Here is a 9512-nt window from a genome sequence, read left to right as displayed (position 1 = left end):
TTCCGGAGCTGCTTCCCCCCACACCCTTCCCCCAGGCCGTTTCTACCTCTAAACAACCGCCCGAGGATGGGAACTGTGAGCCAAGACCAACCTGTTCTCCTTTAGGTCTGAGCCAAGACCAACCTGTTCTCCTTTAGGTCGGGCACTCGGTCCTGCCCTGGGACATGGCTGCCGCAGCGGTGTCGAATTTTCTCCTGCAGCTTCAGGCTGTTTGGCAGCACCTATTCCGCCTCATCGAGTTTTCAAAAATTCCTACCCTGACGCCAAACTGTCGCAGGGACTGTAATTTCCACTAAGGCTACAGGTCTGGGAGAGAAGCCTCCCTGCTTAACCCACTTCACGGGCCCTACTCTTCCGTGTGAATTTAAGGTTAGGTTTTGATGCATTTTGCCCCAGTGTTTTAAATCTTTGCAGTCGGGGGCTCATCCAGGTTATTTTCTTCCTGATTAATGATGGTGTAGATATAGTTTTTTGTTTTGGGGGGGTTGTTTGTTTTTTGTATTTTGGTACCAGGGATCGAACTCAGGACCTTGTGCTTGTGAGGTAGGCATGGTGCCACTGAGCTAAATCCCCAGCTAGTTTTTATTTGTCAATTAAAAATAAAAATAATAAAATTAAACGTTAATTGAGTCTTTTATTATTTCTTCTGTAAATTAATTAATGAGAGGTACAGGGTTCCAGGATCTTCCATTTGGCCCTCATAGAACCCCAAGTCCGGCCTCAGTGTTCCCGCCCGTGTGACAGAAGAGCAAACCGAGGCAGAGTGTTAGTAAAATAGTGACGCTGGCGGTCAGGCTCAGACTTCCCCACCACACCACCCTGTCTTCCTAAAATAGAGCTTTACTTCCTACTTTTAATGTTTATACCTTTTTTCGTGTATCACTGAATCACATTTTCATTCACTGACTTCACCTCTTACTTCACAGAGAAAACAGCCGCCTCTAGAAGTCCCCAGGGTGTTTTCTCCTCCTCACACCAACTCTGATTCTCTAATTCCAACCACATCCCAGCTACCCAGAGTCAGCCCCGCACTCCCCAGGCCCCGGGGTCCCTCTCAGAACACTGCCCTTCCTTCAGATTCCAGCCACAGAAGGGAGCCCAGACTCCCAGGCCCCTGCCTGGCTAACTACAAATCTGGGTTTCCTGGGGCCCCTCCGGTTGGATCATTTAGTGTGGCTCAGGACCGAGGATGTGCTTTCCTTGCTGCGACTGGTGTGTTAGGAAGGGTCTCTACCCAGATGGCACAGAGGCAGCAGGAGAGGCAGTGCAGAGGGCGCAGCGCTCCTGTGCGCTTTGGAGATGCAGCACCACCAGCACTTCTGTGTGTTCTCCGGCCTGGGAGCTCCCGACCCCGTGGTTAGGCTGTCGTGGAGGCCCTGGATACAGACGCGATCGATCAACATCACGGGCTGTGAATGATTGAAGTCGATCTCTAGCCCCTCCCACACCCCCAAAGTAGGGGATGGGGCTGAAAACGCCACCCCTCTAAGCACGCCTTGGTCTTCCTGGGACCAGCGCCAGCCTGAAGCTGCCTGGGAGCCCCAGTCAGTCATCTCATTGGCATACAGAAGACACTTCGTCACTCAGGAGATTCCAAGTGGTAAGGACCCACATGCCAGGAACATGGGAAGGAAAACAAATATTCATTGTTTTATTATACCGGTCTTTCAACATCCCATTGACAAGTCTCCCAGTTCCTGTTTCATCTTCAGGCCCCCTTCTCTCCCGCTGTGACAGGCAGAGCATTCTCCCACCTGCCTCGAACAGTGGTTTTTCCACTTGTGCTACGGACAAGAGATGGTATCTGCATCTTGACCAGGCTGCGGGGTGCCCAGAGATTTGACCGAGCACTGTCCTGGGTGATTCCGTGAGGGCATTTCAGATTCCACTGACAGTAAATATATGGCCTCCTTAAGGTGGTGGGTCTTGTCCCATCAGTTGAAGGCCCGAATGGCACAAAAATGCAGATCTTTCCCCAAGTGCAAGAGAATTCTTCCTGCCTGGCAACTTTTGGACTGGGACACTGGCTTATTCCCCCCTTTGGACTTGAACTGGATCAATTCCTCCTGGGTTGTCACGCTGCTGGCATTTAGACTGGAGCACCACCATCTCCTCCTGGGCCCCAGTTCACCAATTTACTCTGCAGATCTTGGGACCTATTGGCCTCCATAGTTGCATGAGCTGATTCCTTCTAAATCACACACACACACACACACACACACACACAATGATGGAAAGGCATTGCAGAGGAAAGATGCTCAAACCATGGTGATCAGAAAGGAAAGGCGGGTAGGGAGAAGCTCTTCCAGCCAGATCCCACCTTGTAAAAAAAAAAAAAAAAAAAAAAAGATGGGGGTGTATATTGAGAACTGTATCAGTAGGTGATTTTGCCACTGATACCCTTATGCAACCCTAGGTCATAGCGCCCAGGCTTTATGGTGGAGTATAGGACCACTGTCAACTGAAATATTTGGTGACTCATGTGACTGAATATGAATGTGTGAAAGTACATGTGTGTGTGTACACTCACAGGAATATGTATAGGGGTGTGCTTATGTATGTACATGTGTATGTGTATGGGCATGCAAGCACAAGTGTGTGTACATACATGTTGTGGTGTGTGCACACTTCCTTCCATGTAGGTGTGTGTATTTGTGTGCAGGTGTGTGTGTCACATGAATGTATACAACTATGTATGGGTGTGCATGTGCACACATGTATCATATATAGGTGTGTGTATAGGTGTGTGCATGTGTATACACCCTATATCTCTGAAGAATGCTGACTAATATAGACATCATCCTTTCTGACATTCTCTAAATCCTAATTTATTGTCTTTCCCACTTTGATTTTTTTTTCACTCCAACCCTGGAGGGAAAACATATCAAATCATGATATTCCTTACCTGGCCCTTTGGTTATATATAGTGTTTAACCTAACACAGCTTAATAATTCAATCAATAAATTTTAGCTATTTGAAATATGTAGAGCATTACAATCTCTCTCTCTCTCTCACACACACACACACACACACACACATACACACACACAGAATCAAAATTCAGAGAATTCTCTCTGAACACATACGAAACTGACAAAGACTTGGAGCCATTTATAACCATTTAAAGGAAGCCTTACCTCATTCCACTGAGTCATCAAACTTTGATAGCAGTAAGGTAACAAAATTAGAACTCAATAATGAAAAGGTTCCTCTCCAGGTCTCATGTGTCCAGAAACAAAATCACATCTTGCTAAATAAACTTTGGTTCAAAAAAGAAATCTGAAAAATATTAAATCTTTACAAACTGGTGATGTGGTCAGTCAGTGTTTAATGAGAAAGTTATTACCGTATTTTATATAAAATTACTAGAAATCAAAAATATAGAAAAATGAAGTAAACATTTAAATCAAGAAAAAGCAACAAGGGAGGAAATAGTTAAGATGAGAAATCAATGAAGCAGGACAGTAAGTCTGGTCATAGTGAAATCTCAGGGAGGTGAGGGAGGAGAGAGAATAGAAAGTAAATACAGAGTGAAGAAAAATTCATTTTGGACACAAAAGGCTTTTTCTGGCAATAAAAGAGTATAATAAATAGCTTTTTTAAACTAATAAATCAGAAAGGCAAAAAGATACGAAAAATTTCTGGAAAAAGAGAAAATGCAAAAATTGGCACAAAAACAAATAGAAAATTTGAATAAGCCAATGATTGTTAAATTGAAATCTAATTTTCCTCTCTTGATGAACCCCTGCCCAGACATTTCATGAACAATTTCTGCCCAGCTCTCCAGGAGCAGTTAATTCTTATTATATCCACGTTGTCTCAGAACATCAGAAAAGAGTAAAAATTGCTTGGCTCATTTTGCAAGGTGGTGTGGTTTAAACATGGCTTGAATGTGTCCCCAAAGGGCCATGTGGTGGAACTTTGGTTCCCACTATGGTAATGTTTCAAGGTGGAAGTTTTAAGAGGTGGGCCCAGAGGGAGGTCGTGAGATCACAGGGGCGCTGCCCAAGGAAGAGATTCATACAGTTCTCAAGGGAATGAAATTACTTCCCTTGAGATGGGTTGCTATAAAAACAGCAGCATTGGCCCTGAACCCTCTGGCTTTCTGTCTCACCATGTGACTTCTCACCTCTTGCAGGCCCTCCTACCATAGTGCCACATGCGACCCTGTGACACAGCCAGGGACAGAGGTAGCTTTCTTTATATAGCACATAGGCCCGGGTACTTTGTTACAACACCAAGATGTGGATTAATACAAGATGCTGCTGTGGTGTGGATTATTAAACTGGACTTGAAAAGAAGAGAAAGGAAGAAAGAAAAAAGAAAAAGGAGCTCATAGTACCTACAGATATAAAAGCAAAAGCTTAAGTAAAATATTAGCAAGTAGAATATAAATGTATCAAAATATATACACTTTAACAACGTAGGGTTTATCCCAGGAACATAAGAACGATTCAGCATTAGAAAATATATTGATGTTACTTGTGATGTAGTAAAGGAGAAAATTCTTATGATTATCTCAATAGATGCAGAGAAGCCATTGATGACATTGAATGCTTATTTATACAACAATTACAATAACAATAACAATAAGAAGAAGACTTTCTTTTGCAGAGCTGGAGAGCAAACCCAGAGCTTTGTGCATGCTAAGCAAGCCTTTGACATTGAGCGTCAGCCCAGCCCCAAGACTCCTTGACAAATTAAGCCTAGAAGGAAACTCCCTTACCTTCACCAAGGTTACAAACAAAAACAGCACCCTTAAAATACCTTTAGACATATTCTCTTAAGAATGAGGGCCATGCAGGAGTGCAGGTGGTCCCTGCGGTGTTTCCTAGAGCACGGGAGGGCTGGTGGAAACTATGGGGAAATAAGCAGACATCAGAGGTATCAGGGGCAAAAGAGAAGAGATAAAACTGTCCTTGAGTCTATAAATAGACAGGCACGCATCACTTTATTTACATATTCATCTTAGTATATAACATTTATATTCGTACATGACATCTTCTACATATGTCATAGATTTAAAAATCAAAATACAAACTTTTAAATCTAATAGAAATTCATCAAGGCTGATGGATACAAAACTCAATAGCATTTCTCTACCCCAATTAGAAAATACAATAAACAAAATAGCTACCATTCATGGCAGTGACAAAATGGATAGTGTCTAGGAATCGCCTTACCAAAGAGTACATAAAAGTCTAGGGGGTAGTTTTTAAGTGGTGTTTTAAGGCCTGAAAAACTGTCATTTAATGTTCTTAAATGGGATGCTTTATTACTACGAAGATATCAACTATCTCTGAATTAATCTACATATAAAGTAGCATCTCCCTTTGTAGATGGTGGTAGTAGGCATCTGGTTTTATTTTTTTTCTATAGCTGCTATATACAAAGGTCCCTTCCAGAAGGATTGAAAACCTTAAAGTGGAAAATAAAACCACAAGTTAAACACACAGAGCCAATAAATAAATAAATAAATAAAACCACAGAGCCAAAGACAATGGGCCACTCCTTGAGAGCAAAGCTGGTAGCCACAACCAGGAGAGGAAAGAATGTGAAGCTGTGGGGAGAACTGAGGAAAATTCCCAGGGCAGCATCTCCCTGGACAAAGAAAGCGGGGGTTCTTCGGGGGAAACCAGTCATCTCCCAAGAGACGGGCACGCGCCTGACATGCTCAGTTCAAGCTCACATGTCCTGCATCGCTTGTTCAGAAATGCCAGACAGAAACACCTCCTGGGAGGAGAATTCATGGGCATGCGCCTGACATGCTCAGTTCAAGCTCACATGTCCTGCATCACTTGTTCAGAAATGCCAGACAGAAACACCTCCTGGGAGGAGAATTCAGGATTGTGATTGTTTAGCAAAGTTTACTCTGGGTCACCTGAAGGAGTGACAGAGTGACTGGGCAGTTGTGTCTGGCTCCCTGTGGATGTCTCTGGAGGGCCTCGTCTGAAGTAAGACAGCTTCAAAGAAGCATTAACAGTCACTTATCGGAGGAGCAGCTCCAGGCCGAAGGATTGCCCCTAAAAGCACCTTCTTGGGCCATTAACACATGGAGGATGAGTTGGGGAACTGTGGCATCCACTGGGAGAGAACTTCCTAAATGAGCTCCAAAGTAAAAATCACCAGGCAAGGTGGATTAATTCATTTGGATCAAAATCAGGGATTCCTGCTCTAAGAGACACTTGAGACCAAGGTAATAGGCAGTTAGTAGATTCGAGCAAGATATTTCCAGTATCTAGGAGTGAAAAGGGACTGATATAGAGCATCAAATACAGAGATACAGATATAAACAACTGTAAATCCACTGGCAAAGAGACTATAACTCTGTCTTAGTTACTTTCCTTGTTACTGAAATGAAATATCTGACACCCAAGGTTAAAGGAGGAAAGGTTTATTTTGGTGCCCAGTTTGCAGAGGTTTCAGTTCATAGTCAGCTGGCTCCAAGGCAGGGGGGCTTGGCAGAGGAGAAACAGTCCATAGTGGGTGGAAGGCAGGAAAGCAGCAAGCAGCAAGTGACAACGGCAGCGCTCTCTCTGTGTCTTATATTCTATCCAGGCTACATGTATTTGGATGGTGCCACCCTCACACAGGTGGGCCTTCCCATTGTCCACACCCAGAACTATGTCAAACCAATCAGTGGACCAATTTAGTAACCACACACCCATAATCCCAGCAACACAAACTTAATCCCAGTGTCACACACCCTAGATCCAGCCACCTCTGAAAAGCCTTGTCCATGACCATGTGAGGCTTTGGGGGACATCTAGAGACAAGCCACAACAAACTCCATTAGAAAAGGAGGCAAAAGGATAGACGTAAACAAAAAGAAAGAGAAATGTCAAAGGCTATCAGATATATGAAGAGAGAACATAATTTACTGGGAAAATGCAAATTAAGGCAAGTGTAGATCACTTTAGTACAGAAATCAAAAGGCTGAGCAAGCCCAGCATTGGCACTGGCTTCTGGCACAGAGAGGAAGAGATCGGGAAGGTGCAGCCATTGTGGACCAGCAGGGGCCTCTGCAAATGAAGAGCTCATACCCTGGGGGCAGTGATCCTGAACAGGTTCTCATGGGGTGGGGTGGAGTGGGTCACCATGCATGGGGACACTGCCTACAGCACGGTCCCATGAGGAACTGGAAGCAGTCATCTGGGCCACCTCAGAACACTTGGATCAGAAATCTGGAGACTGCACACCAGGGAGCAGACCATTTTCCAGGCAGAAGTCCCTGCAAAGTACAAGGATCCTAAAGACAGCATGGTGTGAAAAGGGGGTGAGTTGGGATGAGTCATGCATCTCATGACTGCCGAGTCAGAAGCTGAGAACACCCTAGGGGTCTGGGGCCAGAGGACCCACAGGGAACTCACCCTGAGTCACAGCCTCTGTCCATCCAGCCTAAAGAGGTGGGTGTGCCACAGAGCTGGGCCTGGCTGCCATCCAGAACACACCCTAGAGCACGCCGCACACCACATCCTAAGCACTGGCAGGTGCTTTCAAAGGCGGCCTTTCTTGCCTGGTCCCCAAGACTTTTGAGTCTGCCTTCCCTGGGCTGACAGGGCCCCAATGCTGAGAAAATAAACAACAAAATCCTTTCTCCCTGGACATATGTTTGTCAGCTGGAGGTGGGGACAAGGAGCAGGTGGAGAGGATTGAACAATACTTGTCACCAACTTTCTCTTTCCTGAGGGCAGTGATGCTGTCCTGCTTGTAATTCCATGCGTGGTTTTCTCTCTTTCCTGGACTCAGGTGCAGACTGGAGCTCCTTGAAGTAGTTGCAGCATCCACAGGAGCCTCTGACTTTCATCGCTCCCTTCCCCTCTCTCCTCCCCCAAGGGCAATCATTCTACCACGCATGTGAAATAGCCTCTGTGCTTATCTCACTGCTCTGCAGGTGAGTGTTTTTAGTTCACATAAATTTTAAAACCATTTTGCTCAGAGCCAAAAGCAAACAAAATTGAGTTTCTACATAGAACTGAAATAAATGCATGTATTAATTTGGGGAGGATCAATTTACAACAAGGCTTCCCAGCCTGAGTCCTTTTCCTAAGCAGGTGAATTCTCACCCCAGATCTCGTGAATGCATCCCTGACCTCACGCCATTTCACAGTGGCCCTGGGACTGCATCTCGCTGTCAAAGCAGCTCAGTCCCGGCCACAGATCCCAAGTGCAGCTCCCCTCTGCCACTCACCTGGCCCTCACGGTGCTCCACCCGTCTCCCTTTGGGTCCAGACAAGTCCCAGTTCAGGTGAGAGGTTAAATTCTCTTTGATCGGACCCCTTGACTCTCCTATTACTTCTATCCTAGCCCACTCTTAATAGTCCATGTTTTTGAAATGCAAAATTAGCCACCCCATGGCCTTACTACTTTCTAAACTTCCCCCTCTCTGTGGGCTCCATTCTGAGCCCTCCCTCCAGCTCTTCCTCCAGCTGTGGCCTTTTTCACCCTTGCTGATTCCTGCCAGCCCAGCCACAGCTCAAAGCCTCAGCTCCTGTCCTCCCCAGGCCTCCACACAGGCTGACCCCTGCCCACTCTTTGCTCTGGTCTGTTCTCCCTGCCAGGGCCACCAGCACCGCCAGAGCAGGGGCTGCCAGCCATGACCAGGAGATCTAAAACTGAGAGCCCAAAGAAGTCTTCCCTACTCTTAAGGGAATGATCAGAGGCTGACAGGTAGAAGCCACACCTCAAAACTGACTTTTAAGCAGTGCTCGGTGTCTGTTGGACAGTGGTGGGTGCTGACTGGGTAAGAAGGGGTTGCTGGGGAACTGAGGCAGCTGAGGATCAAGGGAATCAAGAATCCAGGCAGGGGTGTGCTTGTGCATGTGTGCTTACATGTGTGAGGCGTATGTGTGACCATGCTGTCCTCATCGCCCGGGTCTCAGCTTTCACCTGGTGGCACCCTTCCTTCCATCCCATCCCCGATCAATGGGTATCACACCCCGTTAGCACCCGTGTGAGTCCTGGGACCCCATGCCAACAGCACCAAGGGAGGACTCCCAGGACTCAGCTTCAGCGTGACAAGCACCGTGGTTTCTGTCACTTGAGCCACCTGCGTGGGCCCTGGGGGTTGTACAGGTCACACATGCCCCGGGCCACACAGAGCCCATACCCTCCCACTCACAGATGATGGGATTGTCGCCCAGTCTTGCTTCTCTTTTGTCACATGACCTTCCTGAGGAGCAGGGACAGGTTTTTATTTACTGTAGCTTTCTCAGGAAGCAGTTCTGGCCCCAGAGGTTACACTGGCTGGCGGTGTTGTCCTTGCTTGCTCAGTGATGGGGTCTTAGGGTTGCAGTGGCAAGTCCCTAACTCCATGCCCACATTCTGTCTGACTTTAGCCCAGCTGCTTCCTCTGTGTGACTGAATGACTACACATTATTGAATTGCTCTTTTGCTGGAAGCTGCCTGATTACACTAGGTGGGAGAATTTCTCTCTGGTGTTTAATCACCCTTCATCCCTCTCTCTTTTCTTTTTCTTTCTTTCTTTTTTTTTTTTTTTTTTTTTTTTTTA

The sequence above is a fragment of the Fukomys damarensis genome, unplaced genomic scaffold (genome assembly GCF_012274545.1).
Source record: "Fukomys damarensis isolate Sample0158 unplaced genomic scaffold, DMR_v1.0_HiC HiC_scaffold_37, whole genome shotgun sequence".
Taxonomy (NCBI): Eukaryota; Metazoa; Chordata; class Mammalia; order Rodentia; family Bathyergidae; genus Fukomys; species Fukomys damarensis.
Note: the sequence above shows the minus strand (reverse complement) of the source record.